The 20229-nt window shown below is 39.8% G+C and overlaps 1 long non-coding RNA gene across 1 annotated transcript; it reads right to left on the bottom strand.

Annotated features, from left to right (window-relative positions):
- Window positions 1–4146: 4146 nt before the first annotated feature.
- LOC129529349 (uncharacterized) lies at window positions 4147–10591 on the bottom strand. Its single transcript, XR_008674846.1, has 3 exons — window positions 10038–10591; window positions 6070–6212; window positions 4147–4840 (listed from the first exon to the last, which is right to left on the bottom strand). It is a non-coding gene; the product is annotated as an uncharacterized lncRNA (long non-coding RNA).
- Between the last annotated feature and the right edge of the window lie 9638 nt (window positions 10592–20229).

Raw genomic sequence — 20229 nt, 5'->3', positions numbered from 1 at the left:
GAAGGCAGCTGGAGGGAGTCGACAGTGGTGCTAGCTTAGCAGGAGCCTGGAGCTCGGAGCGAGCTCTGTGCAGCTGGAGTAGTGCTCAGGCGGAAGTGGAGAGCAGGTGGCAAAGCCAGAGTTGTATCTCTTAATGCCAGTGCCAGGGATATTGACTTCCAGGTCCTTTCTGTTGAACTGAAGGCATGGGAGATGGAGGAGAGAGACACGGTTCCCTTCTGCAAGTTCCACCAGCAACTATAAGAACAACTCTGAGCACAGCATTGGCTGATGGACCACTTCCCCCAGCTAGTACCACCCTAGTGGGTATGAGCACTGGCATGGCCTGGAAGGCATTGAAATCTTTCCCTCTGGTGACATCATCAAGGGAGTACAAATAGGGTCCTGATAGTTAAATTATCTCTGATGGTAATTTCTAGAAATTGCAAGTCTGACACAGGGTGCAAGCAAGCTAGATTAGCTGTCATTAAGTCACCTTCCTTCATGTTTTAACACAGACTCGAGGAGTCTTAGCACACGAAGGAATCTTAGAGATAACAAACAAAACAGCTAACATCGAGGGGTGCTTATATTCCAGGCACTGTTCTAAGGGCTTTGCATAAAATGGTCACTAAACATCCTCATTTTGCTAATAAGAACCTGTAGCACACAGTGGTTAAACTAAGTTATCCAAGATCACTCAGCTGGTAGGTGGCTGATCCAAGATCAAAATTAGAGTCCTTGCTTTCTCCACTGTGCCATACTGCCTAGAAATAATCTAGGCAACATTAAATTCAAATGTCAAATGAGGCAACTAAGACTGGAGAGAACAGAATTGTCCAATGTCACACAACTAGTTACTGAGAAAGCTAAAATTAGACCATCTTCTGATTCCCACGCCATGGCGTTTTCCATGATACGATGGAGAAAGGAGAAAATTCCACTATTTGACAGTTGCCTATTCTACCCACTACGACATGGAAGCAAAAATGATGAATGAGCGAGAAACAGAAGAGAACATCTAACTGAGCTCTGTATTTTATCTAAGTCTAGGACTTGATATAATTCCCCTTTTCTTTCTTTGGGGTTGCTTGAGCAAAGCTGACATAAATAGCTCTCTATGTTCTTCTAATACTGGAGGGCACCACACAGAGCAATAAGCGTATGCACCATCAGAAACAGTATGCAAATTTGAATGTGAAGAAAACTCATTTGATTCTCCATCTGTCTCCCTGTTTAATTACTTAGCCATAAATTAGCACTTTTTACAAACTACATTCAGCAAATGTGATCAATTCGCTGACTTTAATGTCAAATAAGGAATACTTTTGACGTTCAAGTATTTAGCCTTTTAATTTACATTCACATCTTGAAATACAAATTAACTGTTGAAATCTACCCAAATATAATGTTGGAGGACTTTTTTTTTCTGTCTTCTCATTAATGACATTTCTTTGATTGAATCATTGATGGGATACTTTTTTTGAAACTTGGTTTTTCCCCCTAAAGGGCAAGAAAAGAAAGCACTTTCAACATTTAAAGGAAATAATTAGGAAACATATCATGAACAGTGTGAACTCGGGGCCTTAAAGACACAGCGCCTGTAAGCCTGATCACATTTGCTTACAGCCTAAGGCCACATCCTGCCATCTCTACTTCACTAGGCACCAAGCCACCATCCAGGCCCAAATGGAAAAATAGACAGGACGGGACAATTTCTGGTTATTCTATATTCTTAGAATAGCAGGGATGAGAACAGGCCCTCAGTGGTAGAAAGTGCTTACGAAAATAGATAATAAAATAACCATATAAGTGTATATGCCTAAGCAGTACACTGATATCTTGCTGCTCCTTATTCCTTGCCGACAAAATTCCAATTTTATTTAGGAAGGTGATGTGCTCAGCTTCAGGCAATGGATCAGGATTGGTTAAAGCCAATCATGACAATCCTATTCCCTAAGGTTCCAGTTCCTTTTCACCTACAGACAGCCATGGGATATAATTCTAATTAACAAAAGATAATGGAAAGTCTTCTAGGGCTTCCTGGAAAGCTTCTGTCTTCTCGATATAAGCTCTGGGGTGCTTCTCCCACCCTTTCCTGTTATGAATGTAGATGTGATATTTGGCGTGGTGAAGCCATCTTGAGATCGTGAGAGAAAGACAAAAAGTACTGCAAGGATGCCAGCCCTGAGATCTTTGAGTGCTTGAACTAATGCCAAGAGCCACCTACCTTTGGACTTCTCGTTGTGTGAAAAAATAAATCTTCTGTTACATGCAACTGAATGCATTCCTAGCCTATATATATATATATATACAGCCTATATATATATACACACACACACACACACACATATATATGTGTGTGTATATATATATATAGGCTATATATATATGTGTATATATATGAGCTGCAAAATATATTTAACTACAAAAGTGATAAAGTACATTAACAAAAGGGGAAAACTTACTGGAAATCTAAGAGCTAGTTCAGTGTCTGCTTTCCAATTGAGCCTCTAAACACCCAGCTGGTCCAATTTCAGTTCCTCAATTGGATGCTGATTCATCAACCCACTAAGACAGTGGGTTCTAAAGTGTGGTCTCCAGGCTGGAACAAATGCAAGAGAGATGTGTTGGTATTTTGAATGATGTGTTCAGCCAGCTCTGGGAGAAAAGATAGGCAATGAACATTCTGACTGGTTTCCCTGCTCCAACCTTACCATGTACAGAGTGTTGAGAAGTTATTAAGCCTCCTGGCTAAGGAGATTCAAGGTTAGCACCTCTGGAACCAGGTAAGAAGCCTTCCCAATAATTCTAATAGTCCAGGAAAAAAAAAACAACAACAACAGAGCTGTACCCAAAGTGATCTACAGATTCCAAGCAGTCCCTGTCAAAATTGCAACAAACTGTTTTGCAAAAATAGAAAAACTGATCCTCACATTTATATGGAATTCCAAGGGGGCTCTGAATAGCTAAAATAATGTTGAAAAAAAAAAAGAACAAAATCAGAGGGCTCAAGTCCCAATTTCAAAACTTACTTCTAAAACAAAAGTAATCAAAGCAATGTGGTACTGGCATAAGGATAGACATATAGACCAATGGAAAAGAATTAAGAGTCCAAAAATAAATCCATGCATATATGGCCAATTGATTTTTGACAAGGATGCCAAGACCATTCAATAGGAAAATAACAGTCTCTTCAACAGATGGTGCTGGGACAACTGAATTTTCACATGTAAAAGAATGAATTGAAGTTGGACCCTTATCTTACACCATATAAAAAAGCTAACTCAAAATAGATCAATGACCTAAATATAACAGCTAAAACAATAAAACTCCTCAAAGGAAACATAAAGGTAAATTTCTGAGCCCTTGAATTTGGCAATGGCATCTTAGATATGGCACCAAAAACACAAGCCACAAAAGAAAATATAAATAAACTAGACTTGATCAAAATTTGAAACTTTTGTTCGTCAAAGAACATTATCAAGAAAGTGAAAAGACAGCCGACAGAATGGGAGAAAATATTTGCAAATTACTTATCTCACAAGGGTTTAGTATCCAGACTATATAAAGAACTCCTGTAAGTCAACAACAAAAAGACAAACAACTGAATTAAAACATGTGCAAAGGACTTGAATATACATTTCTCCAAAGAAGTTACATAAATGGTTAATAAGCACATAAAAGATGCTCGATGTCATTAGTCATTAGGGAAATGCGCACTAAAACCACAATAAGATACCACTTCACACCTAATAGGATGGCTGCCATTTTTAAAAATTGAAATGAACAAATATTGTAGAGCAGGTAAAGAAACTGGAACTTTCATACTTACTAGTAGGGATGTAAAATGGTGCAGTCTTTGTGGAAAACAGTTTAGTGGTTCCTCAAAAAACTAAACATAGAATTACCATATGACACAGCAATCCCATTCCTTACCCAAAAGAAGTGGAAACAATGACTCAACCAGATACGTGTACCCCAGTGGTCATTGCAGCATTATTCATAATAGTCAAAAGGTAGAAGAAACAACCCGTGTTCATCAACAGATGAATGGATAAACACGATATGGTTTATTCATACAATGAAATATTATTGAGCCAAAGAAAGGAATGAAGTTCTGACACATGCTACAACATAATCGAACCTTGAAAACATTACGCTGAGTGAAATAAGCCAGACACAAAAAGACAAATATCATATAACTCCATTTACTTGAGGTCCCTAGAGTAGGCAAATTCGTAAAGACAGAAAGTAGATTGGAGGTTATTGGGATCACAGGAGAGGGAATGAGAAGTTACTATTTAATGGATACGGAAGTTCTGTTTAAGGTGATGAAAAAGTTTTAGAACCAGATAGATAGTGTAACAGTTGCACAACATTGTGAGTGCACTTAACGACACTTTAAAATCGTTAAAATGGATAATTTTATGTTATATATATTTTACCACAATAAAATAAATATAAGCAAACAAACAAAAGCAAGGTCCCCAAAAGCTGGGACCCAGAGCCCTGGTAAAAGGTATCACCTCCAACCTTTCGGTGGGGGCACCGTATTAGTTCATTCTTGCACTGCTATAGAGATAGTATCTGAAACTGGGTAATTTATAAACAAAAGAGGTTTAATTGACTCACAGTTCCACATGGCTGGGGAGACCTCAGGAAACTTACAATCATGGCGGAAGGCAAAGGAGAAGCAAGTAACTTCTTCACAAGGTGGCAGGAAAGACAGAAGAGCCCAGGGGAAACTGGCATTTATAAAACCATCACATTTCATGAGAACTCCCTCACTATCACGAGAACAGCAGCGTGGAAGCCACCTCCATGATCCAGCCACTTCCCACTTGGGGTCTCTCAACACCTGGGGATTACAATTCAAGATGAGATTTGGCTGGGAACACAAAGCCTATAGAACACAAAGCCTAACCATATCAGCCACCTCTCTTGATGTCCTGCTCTTGTCTTCATGAGAATCCAAGGATTCCTGATCAAGAACTCCGAGCTAATGCTTAGCTACAAGAATGGAGTGTCTTAAGGTTGCTGCCCTGAGGAAGTTACTGGGGTTTTTCCCTCCCTTTTAATTCATGAGCATGATTAGTTATCATTGAGGTATATTTCTCATGGGCTTTCTTTCTGACAGAAGAAACATTGGTCTGTAGAGACCAATGTTTGAGAAGCACAAAAAGCACCATGGTTTGACCCCAAAATTGAGTCTAATCATGGAACCCTTCTCAGTTTGGGTAGCTGAGTAATCCAAGTGTCTGCTGACTAAACAGGCCCTATTCATGTAACAGTAAGGGCTGTCCTTCCCCTATTTTCTTCTTAATTAATTAATTAATTAATTAATGTGTTTATGGTTTTTTTAACTTTTATTTTAGGTTCGGGGTACATGTGCCTAGTAGGTGCAGGTTTGTCATATAGGTAAATTGCCTGTCACTGGGGTTTTGTGTACAGAGTATTGCATCACCTGTTAAGACGCATAGTACCAAGCAGGTAGTTTTTTTATCTTCTCTCTCCTCCCACTTTCCACCCTCAAACAGGCCCCGATGTCTGTTGTTCCCTTCTTTGTGTCCACGTGTTCTCAATGTTTAGCTCCCACTTATAGCTGAGAACATGCAGTATTTGGTTTTCTGTGGCTGTGTTAGTTCACTTAGGATAAGATCAGGCTTTTCTATATAGAGCCCATGTGCTCCATGGCTACTCAACTCAGTTGACTGGAGTACAAAAGTACATTATTAGAACTTTTATACTGATTTCTTATTTTTACCCTATTTTTTGTAATGTCAATAATACATTAGTACAGTAGCATGCATATTAAATGTGTTATATAGTTATACGGTTCATCCTTGAATAATGTGGAGGTTAGGAGGGCTGACCCTGTCGTGCAGTCTAAAATCTGTGTATAAGTTTCACTCCCCAAAAACTTCACTACCAGTAGCCTATGTTGACTGAAAGCCTTACCAATAAACTAAACAGTTGATTAATACCAATTTTGTATGTTCTATGTATTAGACACTGTATTCTTACAATAAAGTAAGTTAGAGAAAAGAAAATGTTATGGAAATCAAAAGAAAGAGAAAATGTATTTACTCTTCATCAAGCGGAAGTGGGTCATCATAAAGGTCTTCATCCTCATGATCCTTGCACCGAGCAGACTTAATGTAGAATCAGTCATTCCCATACAATGGAATATAGTGTCCATGTCCAAAATTTTTCTTTACTGATAGAGGCGCCTGAGCAGAAATGGTAAGACACCACTGCTTTAGTACCTCTGGCGAGAAAGAGGGTGTGTTGCTCCCCACTTTGACTGGGGCTTGCTTCAGCCAGCTTCCCTGCCTTCCTGCCTCCTAACTAAGGCTCTCAGTTCCCTCTCTGTGCACCCTCTCTGCAGACCCATCACCTCCTCACCCACTTCTGGTCCAAGACCAGTTTGTATAACAGATTTACTGGGGATTGGAGGGCCATTGAAGGGCATTATGATTTATAATGGCAAACAACTTAAATAGGCAACATCACAGTTCTGAAAAGTTTCTTGTTTACTCCCACCACTGGGAACTTTGCTCAGCCCATCTTTTCCCCTGGCTCTGGCCTCCTACCAGGTCACTGGTCTCCTCCTCTCTCATGAGAGAGCCTCTTCCACTTTTAAGAAGCTTCTAGGCTGGGCATAATGGCTCATGCCTATAATCCCAACACTTAGAGAGACTGGGGCAGGAGAATCACTTGAGCCCAGGAGTTCAAGGCTGCAGTGAGCTATGATCATGCCACTGCCTCCAGCCTGGGTAGCAGAGCAAGACCTTGTCGAAGAAAGAAGGAGGAGAAGAAGAGGAAGAAGAAGAAGAAGTTCTAGCAATTCTAGATTCTTATTGCTTGATCACACATAACAATGCAGTACTGTCTTTGCTCACATCACTTCTTCCAAACTCTAGCCACAGAGGTGGACAACCAAAATCTGCCTACTAGGGTATTCCCATAGACCAAAACAGCAGGGTTTTTTTTTCTCTAAGTGGATCCCACAGTCTTTCCAGACAGTGATTTCCAAAGTGTGGTCCAAGAGCCTCGAGCACCTATATCACATAAGTACTTATTTAAAACACAGATCCCGGGGCCCCAGTCTAGTGCAACTGAATTCAGTGAAAGCTGAGGTTTAACCTAGGAATCTGCCCCTCCAGGTGATTCTGATGCACACTGAGATTTGAGAAGCACTGCCCTGCAGGTAGATGACTCAACTTGCAGATAGTTATTGTTCTTTTAGTTACAGTTGATTTGATACTGAATGTGTTTGAGCAAATTAATCTTTTGCCCTGTCTTACCCATTCCTTTGTGTTTTGACTATTTTTCCAAAACACATTTTGAACTGGTGTTTAAATGCAACCCTGCAGGGGAATGGGCCCAACAGGTGCACACTTTGGTGAACTGATAGTGCTTCTGCAAAGATTAAAAAAAAGGCATCCCTTCTGGGGACACAGCTCTACACAAGAGCAAGACACAAGCCAAACAGGTGTGGGCTAGGTTCAACTGGGGACTCTTGTCAACAACTTACACACCCTTGCCTTTGGAAAAACCAAGTAAAATAATAATTATCTTAGCTCTTCTTTCAGGTTTGTGCTATCCTGAGGAAAATGGGCAGGAGCTAGTGCCTAAATTTCCTGGAACTGGGACAGCAAATAGCTGAAACATCTGCATTGAAACTGCTGCAATGAGTTTATGTTCTTGATTACTACTGAAGAAAAAAATTATTCTGACACTTGTTAAAATGGTAAGGAAGACTTTATTTGGGATTATTGCAATTTGTGTCAAAACTACTGCAATAGAGGAAGGAGATTAGGCTCATCGCCAAATATAGCAAAGACATCTGGGGATTTATAGCCAGTGAGCAGGGGAGAAGGTCAGTGGAAGGGAAATTACTACGAGGAGACATCAAGGGTATGAGGACTCTCTAAAGTGACTTAACAGGATGCTTGCTGAAGGCATCCCAGGGTGATAAGATAGCAAGGGTAGGGGGACTCTGTCTAAATGGACTTAGCAGGATTCTTGCTACAACTGAGCTAGGCAGGCCTGGCAAGAACAGTGGCCAAGGCCGAAGCCTAGTTGAAAAGAGGGCTTGGAGGAGCCTGACTAAAGTTTGGCCAAGTAGAGAGTCTTTGGCATTACTCAGTGGCGTCATGGCTTTCCTTCTTGATTACTCAAAGGTGTCATTGGGTCTGAAACACCAGCGTGCCCTCAGTGGCTACCGAGGTATGCAGGGTGGGTTCTTCCTGCACTAAATGGCCCCAGGAGATGCCTTCTCAGGTTGTTAAGTCTAGCTGTAATATTTTGGTTGTCACTCTTCTGATTATTCCATTAGCTGTTGTCTTTGCTCTTGTCAGCATGCTCGATTTTCCAATTTACTGTTCCAGTCTGCTGTGAACTAGGGAATCAGACTGCTCGGTATGTGTGAAATATGTCGAATTAATATGGTAGAATGAGGATGCTAGAATTCTGGTTGTTTATTCTGAGAGACGCTGGGCCAAATTCCCCTTTAAAAGCCTAGTGCTACTTCTCCTCACCATTTATAATTCCCCCTTCTCATTCTGGGGGGAAAAAAGAACAAATTAACACAGACAGATGTTGTATTGAAGGAATAAGAACCGCACATACCTGGTTCAGAGAGAGAAATTCCACAGCACTGCAAGAAATTCAACACATAGATGATTGCAAAGCCTGTGCAAGAAATCTATCCCAAAGACCAAAAAGGGGCAGGCCTAGTCATGGAGATGTGATTAAATGCTGTAGCTGTCAGTCACATTTGCCCCAAGAGAGGCCCTGAAAGTTCCAGCACTTTCCCCTCCTCAGCAGATCCCAGTTTCAGGGTCCCCTACAAGTTGGTGGCTCTTGTGTTGCTTAGACTCATGCAAGCATAAATGATCTCACCAACAGAGCAGAGATCTGTGTGATTATAGCTAAAAGATGTATTTTTTTGAGATGGAATTTCACTCTTGCCGCCCAGGCTGGAGTGCAATGTCATGATCTCAGCTCACTGCAACCTCCGCCTCTTGGGTTCAGGCAATTCTCCTTCCTCAGCCTCCTGAATAGCTGGGATTACAGGCACATGCCACCACGCCCTGCTAATTTTTTTATTTTTGCTAGAAATGGGGTTTCACCATGTTAGCCAGGCTGGTCTCGAACTCCGGACCTCAAGTGATCCGCCCGCCTCGGCCTCCCAAAGTGCTGGGATAACAGGTGTAAGCCACCGTGCCCAGACTGAAAGATGTATTATAATTTCTGAATGAAAATAAAGAGAGAGCAAAATGACTCTTTGAGGAATCTATGTCTGCAGACATCCTACAACATTTATCCCATCCCCAAGAATTCACTGGAATTAAAGGAAAGACTCCACCCCGGATTTTGGCCAACAAATACAATAGCTTTTCACATGTTTTAAATTTAAAATAATACTTCTTTTTAAACTATTAGGGTCTAAAATAAGAATAAAGAGACTGAATGAGGGCCAGAGGAGTTTTCCTGCGAATAAAGGTGAACTTCAGGGCATGAATTTTTAGACACTTAGGCTCACTGACTCGTAAACTTTCTTGCTTTCTTCTAGGCTCTTGGGTGAATTCCAAATGGAACTGGAATTCACTGTGTAATAAGTTGCTCCCCTTTTAAAAATCAATATGAATAATTTTCATTTAGAGATTGTTGCTCTGTTCTAACACACAATTTTTTTTTTTTTTTTTTTTTTTTGGCCCTGGCAAAACAGGAAACACTGAATTTCACATACGGGGATAGGAGATTTCCCTCTGCCAAGTCAAGGCTTCTCTTTCTACTGAGGGATAAACAGGCAGCCCTTGCTTGCTCTGATGGTGAGAGTTTACTTCCTGTCTTCACTGTCCTCACCTGCATGAGTGCAAACCATCTCTCTGGTTGCTCCCTGAATATGGAAACATTGTGAGCTCATTCCAACCCAGTATTTTTCAATCATTTTAGGCTATAAATCTTAAGAATGTGTGTGTGTGCATGAGTGTGTGTATATGTGTGTATGTAAAATCAAAATTAAGATTCCACAAAATAATACTTACCCCTTGTATTAGTTTGCTCAGACTTCCATAACAAAGCATCACAGACCAGGTGGCTCAAACAACAGAAAGTTATTGTCTCACAGTTCTGGAGGCCGGAAGTCCAACATCAAGGTGTCAGCAAGGGTGGTTCCTTCTGAAGCCTCTTTCCTTGGATTGTAGATGGTTGTCTTCTCCCTGTGTCCTCACATGGTCTTCCCTCGGTGGGCGTTTGTGTCTTAATCTCCCTTTCTTATAAAGATACCAGTTATATTGGAATAGGGTCCACCCTAATAACCTTATTTGACCTTAATTACCTCTTTAAAAAACTCTATCTCCAAATAAGGTCATATTCTGAGCTACCGGGGGTTAGGACTCCAACATATGAATTTGTGGGGATATGATTCAGCCCATAGCACTCCTTATGCATGTATCCAATGCAGTCTGGCATTTTCTATTCTATCCTGTTTTTCAAAATTACATATTGAGTTGTGCTAACTTGATTTCACAATCCAAAAACTGGGACGCAACCCAAAAGTTTGAAAAGCACTATTTATCACTTTGATTGTGCCCTTTGGCTTAGTAATCAGCAAATATAACCTTTTTTGTTTCTTGAGATGGAGTCTCGCTCTATCACCCAGGCTGGAGTGCAGTGGCGTGATCTCAGCTCACTGCAACCTCTACCTCCCAGGTTCAAGCGATTCTCATGCCTCAGCCTCTCAAGTAGCTGAGATTACAGATGTGCACCACCGCACCCGGCTAATTTTTGTATTTTTAGTGAAGATGGGTTTCACCACGTTGCCCAAGCTGGTCTTCAACTCCTGACCTCAGGTGATCCTCCTAAAGTGCTGGGGTTACAGGCGTGAGCCACTGCGCCGGGCCCAAATAAAACCTTAATAAGGAGTCAGAAAAATGGCCCTCAGATCCCAATCCTTGCCTGTCCTCAAGAAAACTTGCTGAAATGCAAAGAACAAAAGCTTTGGGTGAGACACCCCCAGACAGAAATCTCACTCTTATCACCCGCTGCGTGCTCCTGTTCTGCGAGAAAGCTGAAGGCTGTGATTAGACGGGCCACCCAAACATTTGACTTCTTTCCTTTCTGACTTCCTAAGTTCAAGATGGTGAGCCCTTAGGCTCTGATCCGAGAATTAAATGTCGGTCATGCTATGTCCTGTGGTCTCCCCAGAAACGATCAGACAGTGATCACAGATCTGAGCAGTAACTCCTCAAAGGAAATTGTATTCCTTGTTCAAACAAATTCCTCCATAAATCAGAAACTTTGTTCTCTGAGAGTTTGCTTTACAGCCAGCCCTCTTCACCATGCCTCAGAGAACTGTGTTTCATGTTATATAAAGAAGTTCCTATAATTAGTGTTTCTAATTTGAATTATTTTTTAAAGGATTGTTAACATCCTTACCTTTTTTTTTTCAATTTAATTCCTAGTGAATTAATTCTGAGTGAATTGCTCTTGTGCATAATTAGATTTTTTTCTTTTGGAAAAAAAGTCTTTAAAGTATAAAAAAGGCAAGTTGGTTATTAGGTATGAATTTAAATTATTGCCACCTACATCTCCATGTTCAATGAAGTGTCTTGGGTTGATGACATCAAATTATTCACTCTCCAAGGAAGGAAGAAAGGTGTTGTATACAAAGCTGAAGATGCTGGTATATTCCCTGTGAGAAATTATGTACACAGAAGAGGAAAGAGTAGACCCAAGATTTAGAAACCCCTAGGTTAAGAAAAAAGGAAAATTCAAATGCAAGTGCCCAGAAAAAGCCATGTACACAAGACAACCTGTATTAGTTTGTTTTCACACTGCTGATAAAGGCATACTGAGGCTGGGTAATTTGTAAGTAAAAAGAGGTTTAATGGACTCACAGTTCCATGTAACTGGGGAGGCCTCACAATCATGGTGGAAGGTGAAAGGCGAAAGGCACGTCTTACATGGCAGCAGACAAGACAGAATGAGAGCCAAGTGAAAGAGGTTTCCCCTTATAAAACCATCAGATCTCGAGAGACTTATTCACTATCATGAGAACAGCATGGGAATAACCCACCCCCATGATTTAATTACCTCCCACTGGGTCCCTCCCACAACACGTGGGAATTATGGGAGCTATAAGTCAAGATGAGTTTTGGGTGGGGACACAGCCAAACCATATCACAATCTAAAAGGAAGCCCTTGTTTGGAAAGGAAGAAATATGGGCAGCATGGTGCATCCAGCAGCTGGGGCTGCAGACACTTTCATCAAAACCCACATTGGAGTACTTTCCACTTCCTAGCTAAGGAAATGAGGTGAGAAGTGCACTTGAGAAAGAAGTAATGCCAGCATCATTTTTAAGAAGAGAAAGGACACCAGTGGTGGCTGAGAAAAGCATTTCTGCACTATTCTTGAACTACATGGGCCTTCCTTCCTCTGCGTCTTCCCCTCTTTCTCCATCTTGTCCAGGCCTGCATGCAAGTTTGCATTATGCCTTTCCCATGCACTTTTTTCCATCTCTACCATCTCACCCCATTCTCTCATCCTACTACCCCATTTCCAAAGTTCTATTTGCCTTCTCCCATAATAGTGCCTTTTAGAGGCATCTTCCTGAATTTTTTAACACCACCCCTAAGTCCTCACCCATTCACCCATTCACCTTTACCCCACGCCATGGAACCTAGGGCATGCTCTTAACCCAGATTCAAGATTTTGTAGTAAACACACTGCTGTGCTATGCCTTATGAGATGTTATCATCTATAATAGGAAAATATATTGCTGGATTACAAGCAATTCTAAAATCTCAGAGGCTTCCACATCAAACCTCAATTTCTCGTTTTGGTTACGTGAAGGCAGCAGGTCAGCTGTGGCTTTGCTCCAGGGGTCAGAATGTCTTCAGGTTGGCTCTGTATGTCTTTTCACTTTGGGCCCCAAGGTGAAGGAACAACCCCTTCATTCTGCAAGCCAAAAATAAAATCCTAAGCCTTCCAACCAACTTAATGGATCCCCCCTTGGCCAAGAAACCTTAAAAACCGAGTTCTTAGCCATGATGGGATGGGAGGTCAGACATGTTTCATGATGCCCCTTCCCTTTTACAGTTTTGTTGTCGTTGTTCTTGTGGTTTGAAACAGGGTCTCACTCTTCCACCCAGGCTGGACTGCAGTGGCACAATCATAGCTCACTGCAGCCTCTAGCTCTGGGGCTCAAGCAATTCTCCTCTCTCAGCTTTCCAAGTAGCTGGGCTACAAGTGTGCACCACCATGCCCAGCTAATTTTTAAATTTTTTTGTAGAGATGGGGTCTTGCTATGTTTCTCAGGCTGGTCTCAAGTTCCTGAGCTCAAGCAATTCCCCTGCCTCAGCCTCCCAACGTGCTAGGGGATTATAGGCATGAGCCACCACACGCAGTCCCTTTTTCAGTTTAGACACAATGCTGACAGTCAATAATGTTAAAATATAGATGATAAGACATAAGAACAGACTATTTGTGGCAATGGGATGCCAATTTGTAAAAAGAACCTAAGGTCATGAGAGGCAAGTTTAAGTCACACAGCCTCCACTTACAGAATACAGCATGTTCTAACTACCACAAGGTTTTTCTTTGTCTTTAGCAGTTAAATAAGCACTGGCTTATTTAGATAAGCAATATTAAAACAATTACAGCTCATCCTCCTCTAGATGCTGACTAAATAACCCCCTGTTCCACATCCATAACTACAGCTTTGAGTGGGCAAGAGACAGATTTCAATAACTTTCTCCTGATAAGTCGACCGCTGCGTATGGACTGGTTCCAGCCAGTTTACAGGGGCTGCATACTGAGTGCCCACTTCACCTTTTGACATACAGGGCCTAACAGTCATACATGGAAATGTTGAGTCTCCACCCCAAAGTGAACATGGGTCACTTGGAACACACGTGTGCTTGTCATGCATGTGTACAACCCCCTTTCATGAATATTCATAGCTCCTCCTATATCCTGTTGAATATGTATATAAGCCCAACCTATTCAGCTTAAACTCCTGTCTTTCCTCTCCTTTCCTTGAAGTTCCTGCAAATAGCTTCAACAGGAGAGTCCTCTCTCCAACCTGTGAGAACAGCCACCTTGTAGGATATGACCTTGATATGAAATAATGCTCTCCTTTTTCTAAATATACAAATTATGTAATTATTTTGTCTTGTTTGTTTGTTTGTTTTGAGATAGAGTCTCACTCTGTTGCCCAGGCTGGAGTGCAGTGGTACAATCTCAGCTCACTGCAACCTCCGCCTTCCGGGTTCAAGCAATCCTCCTGCCTCAGCCTCCCAAGTAGCTGGGATTACAGGGATGTGCCACCACTCCCATCTAATTTTTTGTATCTTTAATAGAGACGGGGGTTTCACCATGTTGGCCAGGCTGGTCTCGAACTCCTGACCTCAGATGATCTGCCTGCCTCAGCCTCCCAGAGTGCTGGAATTATAGGCATGAGCCACCACGCCTGGCCACATTGTGTAATTTTTAAGCTAACAATTCTGAGAAGACATCTTGCCTTTCTCTTGCAGAAGGCAGGAGCACAAGTGGCCAAGCCAAACCAGACAACAACATCTGAAGCATTTTGCTCCAGTGTGGCCTCCATCATGTTTGCTAACATTGTGCTAGCTAAAGCAAGTCACATGGCTAAGAATGCCTACATCCTCCACCTACAGAGAGGGAACAAATCACTGTGACCAAAAATGTAACCCACGGCAGACATAATAAACAAGCAGGAACCCAGCCGTAGACAGGAGCAAACATCCAGTTGATGGTTTTTGAGTCAATATTGTCACCAATCTGGGTAATTCTTTGTCTTTAAAAAAAAATTGTTATTTCCTGGGTAAAAATGTTAATTGTGTGTTTTTTTAAAAAAAGATTTGGAAAATAGGAGGAGATAAAAGAACAAATAAGAATATAAAAGCCACGCATAATATTACTGCCTATAGACAACTTAGTACATTTCCTTCAAGAATTTTATCTACAAGTGGGTGTGAGGGGGAGAAGGTGGTTAAATTGGGATTCCATTTCAAGGTTTTATAACCTGCTTTTCTTCATTAACATGTTGTGTGCCTTCTCCTGTGTCCGCAGAAGTTCATCACAAATCTCATATTATCTAAATACGTAATACTTATTTTTATGATAGACAAATACTTTATATCCTTTTATTATTGGGTGTTTGATCTGCTCTGATTTTTTTCATGCTAGTATAAATATTTCTGCTATGACCCTCCTTACAAGTAAATTTTTATGGTACCTATGATTATTTCCCAACAATAGAATGGTACTGAGTTATAATACAATGCACTGTATATATTTAAAGTGTGTAATTTGACATGTTGACATATGTAACCATACATGAAAATAGCACCAGAAGCAATCATGGATAATGAATACATTCATTACCTCCAAATTTTCTGTGTGCCTCCTTTTCTCTCTCCATCCCATCCCACTCAATCCATTAAACAGCCTTCTGTCAACATAGATTATTAGCCTTTCTAGAATTTTATAAAAATTAGTAGCATGCAGTATGTACTATTTCAGCTGGCTTCTGTCACTTACATAGTTATTTAGAGATTCATCCATGTTGTTGCATGCATCAATTCAATACTCCTTTCCTTTTCTTTTTATTGTGCAGTAATATTCTAATGTATGACTATACACAATTTGTTTATCCATTTATCTGTTCATGGACCTTTCAGTTGTTTACAGTTTAGGGCTATTACAAATACAGCTGACATTAATATTCATATTCAAGTCTTTGTATGGACATATGCTTTCATCTCTTTTGGGTAAATGTGTAAGGCTGGAATGACTGGTGGTAGAGATATTTTTAACTTTTAAGAAACTGCCAAACTGTTTTCCAAAGTAGTTGCACCATTTGACATTTCCACAGTAGTGCATATGAGTTTCAGCTGCTTCACAACATCGTCACTTGGCATGACAGGTCTTTTTAATTTTAGCCATTGTAATAAGTGTGTAATGGTACCTCATGGTGGTTTTAATTTGCATTTCCTTAATGACTAAAGATGTTGAGCATCTTCTCATGTGCTTATCCATATATCCCTATATCTTTTTGGTGAACTGTCTGTTCAAATCTTTTGCCCATTTAAAAATTAGGATTGTGGCTCACGCCTGTAATCCCAGCACTTTGGAAGACTGAGGCAGGCAGATCACCTGAGGTCAGAAGTTCAAGACCAGCCTGGTCAACACGGTGAAACCCCCATCTCTACAAAAATACAAAAATTAACCAGGCATGATGGCGAGTGCCTGTAATCCCAGCTACTTGGAAGGCTGAGGCAGGAGAATTGCTTGAACTCAGGAGGCGGAGGTTGCAGTGAAAACACACCACTGCACTCCAGCCTGGGCAACAGAGCTAGACTCTGTCTCAAAAAAAAATTTTTTAAGATCAAAATAAAAATTAGGATTGTTTATTTTCTTATTATTGAATTTTGAGCATTATTTATATATTCCATACACAAGTCCATTATCAGATATGTGATTGGAAAATAATAGTTCTTCTCTGTCTTTGGTTTGTTTTCTTATTCTCTTACAGGGACTTATGAAGAGCAAAAGTTCTTAATTTTGATGCAGTCCAATTTAACAATTTTTTTCTTTTATGGATTATACTTTTGGTTTGTATCTAACAAATTTTTACGTTACTCAATGTCACAAATATTTTCTCTTACGTTTTAGTCTAAAAGTTTTATAATTTTACTTTTTATATTCAGGTCTATAACCCAGTTTGAGTTATTTTTGTACATGTTATGAGGTATTGGTTGAAGTTAACTTTTTGCAGGTGTATGTTCAATTATTCCAACATCATCTGTTGAAAAGACTATCCTTTCTTGACTGAACTGCCTTCGTACCTTTGTCAAAAATCTTTGCCTATATACATGAGGACTATTTCTGGACCCAAGTGTATTCCATTTATCTATTTGTCTCTCTTTGTGCTAATACTGCACTGTGTCTTTGTTACTATAACTTTATAATAAGTTTGAAGTCAGGTGGTGTAAGTCCTCCAACTTTGTTCTTATTTTTCAAAGTTGTTGTTCTGGGGTCTTTGCATTTCCATGTGAATTTTAACACAGTTTATCAATTTTTACCCAACCCCCTAAAAGCCTGCTGCAATTTTGATTAAAATTGCATTGAAACTGTAGATTAATTTGGAGATAATTAGCATCCTAACAATATTGAGTCTTTCAATCCATAAACATGGTATATTTCCCCATTTACTTAGGTCTTCCTTAATTTGTTTTGGCAATGTTATGCAGTTTTCAATAATAGGTCTTTCACATCTTTACCTCAAAGTATTTCATATTCTTGATAAAATGTAAATGGTGTAAAGTTTCAATGTCTGATTGTTTGTTGCTAGTATATAAAAATACTATGATTTTTAATCTTAAATCCTGCAACCTTGCTAGACCCATATATTAGTTCTAGAATCTTTATTTTTATGAGTTACAACTGACAAATAAAATTGTATATATTTGTGGTGTACAACTTGATGTTTTGATATATGTATACATTGCAAAATTATTAAATTGAGCTAATTAACAGATCCATCACCTCACATACTTATCATTTTTTGTGGTAAGAACATTAAGATACACTCTCATAGGAATTTTCAAGTATGCAATGCATTATTATTAACTGTAATCATCATACTACACAGTAGCAGAGCTTATTCATTCTGTCTAACTGAACCTTGGACACTTTGACCAACATCTCCCAATTCCCATCTCCCATAACCTGCCAGGCCACTGACAACCACACTCCATTCTTTGCTTCTATGAGTTCAACTTGTTTAGATCCCACGTATAAGTGAGATCAGGAAACATTTGTTTTTCTATGCCTGGCTTATTTTTCCTGGCATAAGGTTCTCCGGGTCCATGCATATTGTTACAAATGACAGGAGTTTCTTCTTTTTTAAGGCTGAATAGTATTCTATCCACATTGCCTTTATCATTCATCCATCGGTGGACACAAATTGATTCCATATCTTGTCAATTATGAATATGGGAGTGCAGATATCTCTTTGATATTTTTATGTCTTTTGGGTATATATCCAGAAATAGGATTGCTGGATCATATAGTAGTTCTATTTTTTAATTGATATATAATAATTGTACATATTTATAGAGTACATGTGATACTTAGATATGTGCATACCGTCTATAATAATCAACTCAGAGTAATTAGGATATCCATCGCCTCACACATTTATCATTTCTTTGTGCTGACAGCATTTCAACTCCTCCAGCTATTTTGAAATATACAACAAATCATTGTTAATTGTAGTCACCCTACTGTGCTATCAAACAATAGAACTTATTCCTCCTATCTAACTGTTATGTTTGTACCCAATAACCAACCTCTCTGCATGCCTCTGACCCATCCCACTGATGCTTCCCAGCTTCTGGTAACCATCATTCTACTGCCTACATCCATGAGGTCCACTTTTTTAGCTCCCATTTATGAGTGAGAATATGCAATAATTGTCTTTCTGTGCCTGGTTTATTCACTTAACATAATGATCTCCAGTTCCATCCATGCTGCTGCAAATGACAGAAGTTCACTCTTTTTATGGCTAAATACTATTCCATTGTATGACAAAGACAGTCCGGAAGTATACCTTTCTCTTCCATTTTCAGGAAGATTTTGTGTAGAATTGGTTTAATTTTTCCCTTAATTGTTTGGCAGAATTTCCCAATAGAACTAACTGGGCCTTGAGTTTTCTTTGTGGGAATTTTTTTTTTTTTTTTTTTTGAGACAGTCTTGCTTTGTCACCCAGGCAGGAGTGCAGTGGCAATCTTGGCTCACTGCAAGCTCCGCCTCCTGAGTTCATGCCATTCTCCTGTCTCAGCCTCCCGAGTAGCTGGGACTACAGGTGCCCACCGCCACGCTTGGCTAATTTTTTGTATTTTTTTTTTACTAGAGACGGGGTTTCACCATGTTAGCCAGGATGGTCTCGATCTCCTGAACTCATGATCCACCCGCCTCAGCCTCCCAAATTGCTGGGATTACAGGTGTGAACCACCGCGCCCGGCGAAAATTTTTAACTAGATATTAATGCTCTTAAGAGATACGGGAATTTTTAAGTTACCTATTTATTCCTCAGTGAGCTTTGTGTCTTTTAACAATTTTTTTTCATTTGTTATCAAATATATTGGCACAAAGTTGTTAATAATATTATCCTTTTAATGTCTATAGAATCTGGAGTTGGACCTTTCGTTAGAATTGGACCTTTCATTCTTGATATCAGTGTCTCTATTTTTAAAATAAACTTTTAATATTAAAATAGTTTTAGATTTACAGAAAATTCTGATAAATCCCAGGCCCACTTTGCCCTATTATTAACATCTTTCATTAGTATGGTAAATTTGTCATAATTAATGAACCAGTATTGATGCACTATTGTTCATTAAAGTCCATACTTTATTCAGATTTTCTTTCTTTTTACCTTATGTCCTATTTCTCCTCCAGGATTTCATCTAGGATGCCACATTACAGTTAGTAACCATTTCTCCTTGGGTGCCTCTTGTCACAGTTTCTCAAATTTTCCTTGATAGTTTTGAGGAATACTGACAAGAAATTTTGTTTAGAACATATTTCAACTTGGGTTCGTCTGATGTTTGTCTCATGAATTAGACAGAGTTGTGGGTTTGGGAAAGATCAGACAAGACCAGAGAGAAAGTGCCATTCTCATTACATTATGTCAGAGGTACATGCTATCGACATGACTTATCACTGTTGACATTAACCGTGATCACCAACTGAGGTGGTGTTTGTCAGCCTTCTCTACTGTACAGTGACCCTTCTCTCCACCCAGTGTACTTATCAGAAAAAAGCCATTATATGTAGTCCACACTTCGGGAGTGTGGGGGTACATTCTATCTCCTTGAGGACAGAGTAGCTATATAAATTATTTGAGATTATTCTGCACAGGAGTTTTTTTATTCTTCATTTATTTATTTAATCACTTATTTACATCAGTATTAACAGATATAACCAGAGTTTGTTAATACGGAGGTTAAACTAAGTTAAGGTTCAAGATTATTTTTGTTTTTCTTTTTCACTAGCTTCAGTGTGTTGGCTTATCCTTTTGGGTGGGCTTCTCTCATGGCCCCTAAAAGGCTGCCACAGGTGGTGGGTTCCAAGATGGCTGAATAGGAACAGGTCCAGTCTACAGCTCCCAGCATGAGCGATGCAGAAGACAGGTGATTTCTGCA

Source organism: Gorilla gorilla, chromosome 22, assembly GCF_029281585.2.
Source record: "Gorilla gorilla gorilla isolate KB3781 chromosome 22, NHGRI_mGorGor1-v2.1_pri, whole genome shotgun sequence".
In the NCBI taxonomy this organism is placed as follows: domain Eukaryota; kingdom Metazoa; phylum Chordata; class Mammalia; order Primates; family Hominidae; genus Gorilla; species Gorilla gorilla.
The sequence above is the reverse complement of the archived record's forward strand: the minus strand, read 5'-3'. Positions and strand labels throughout refer to the sequence as shown.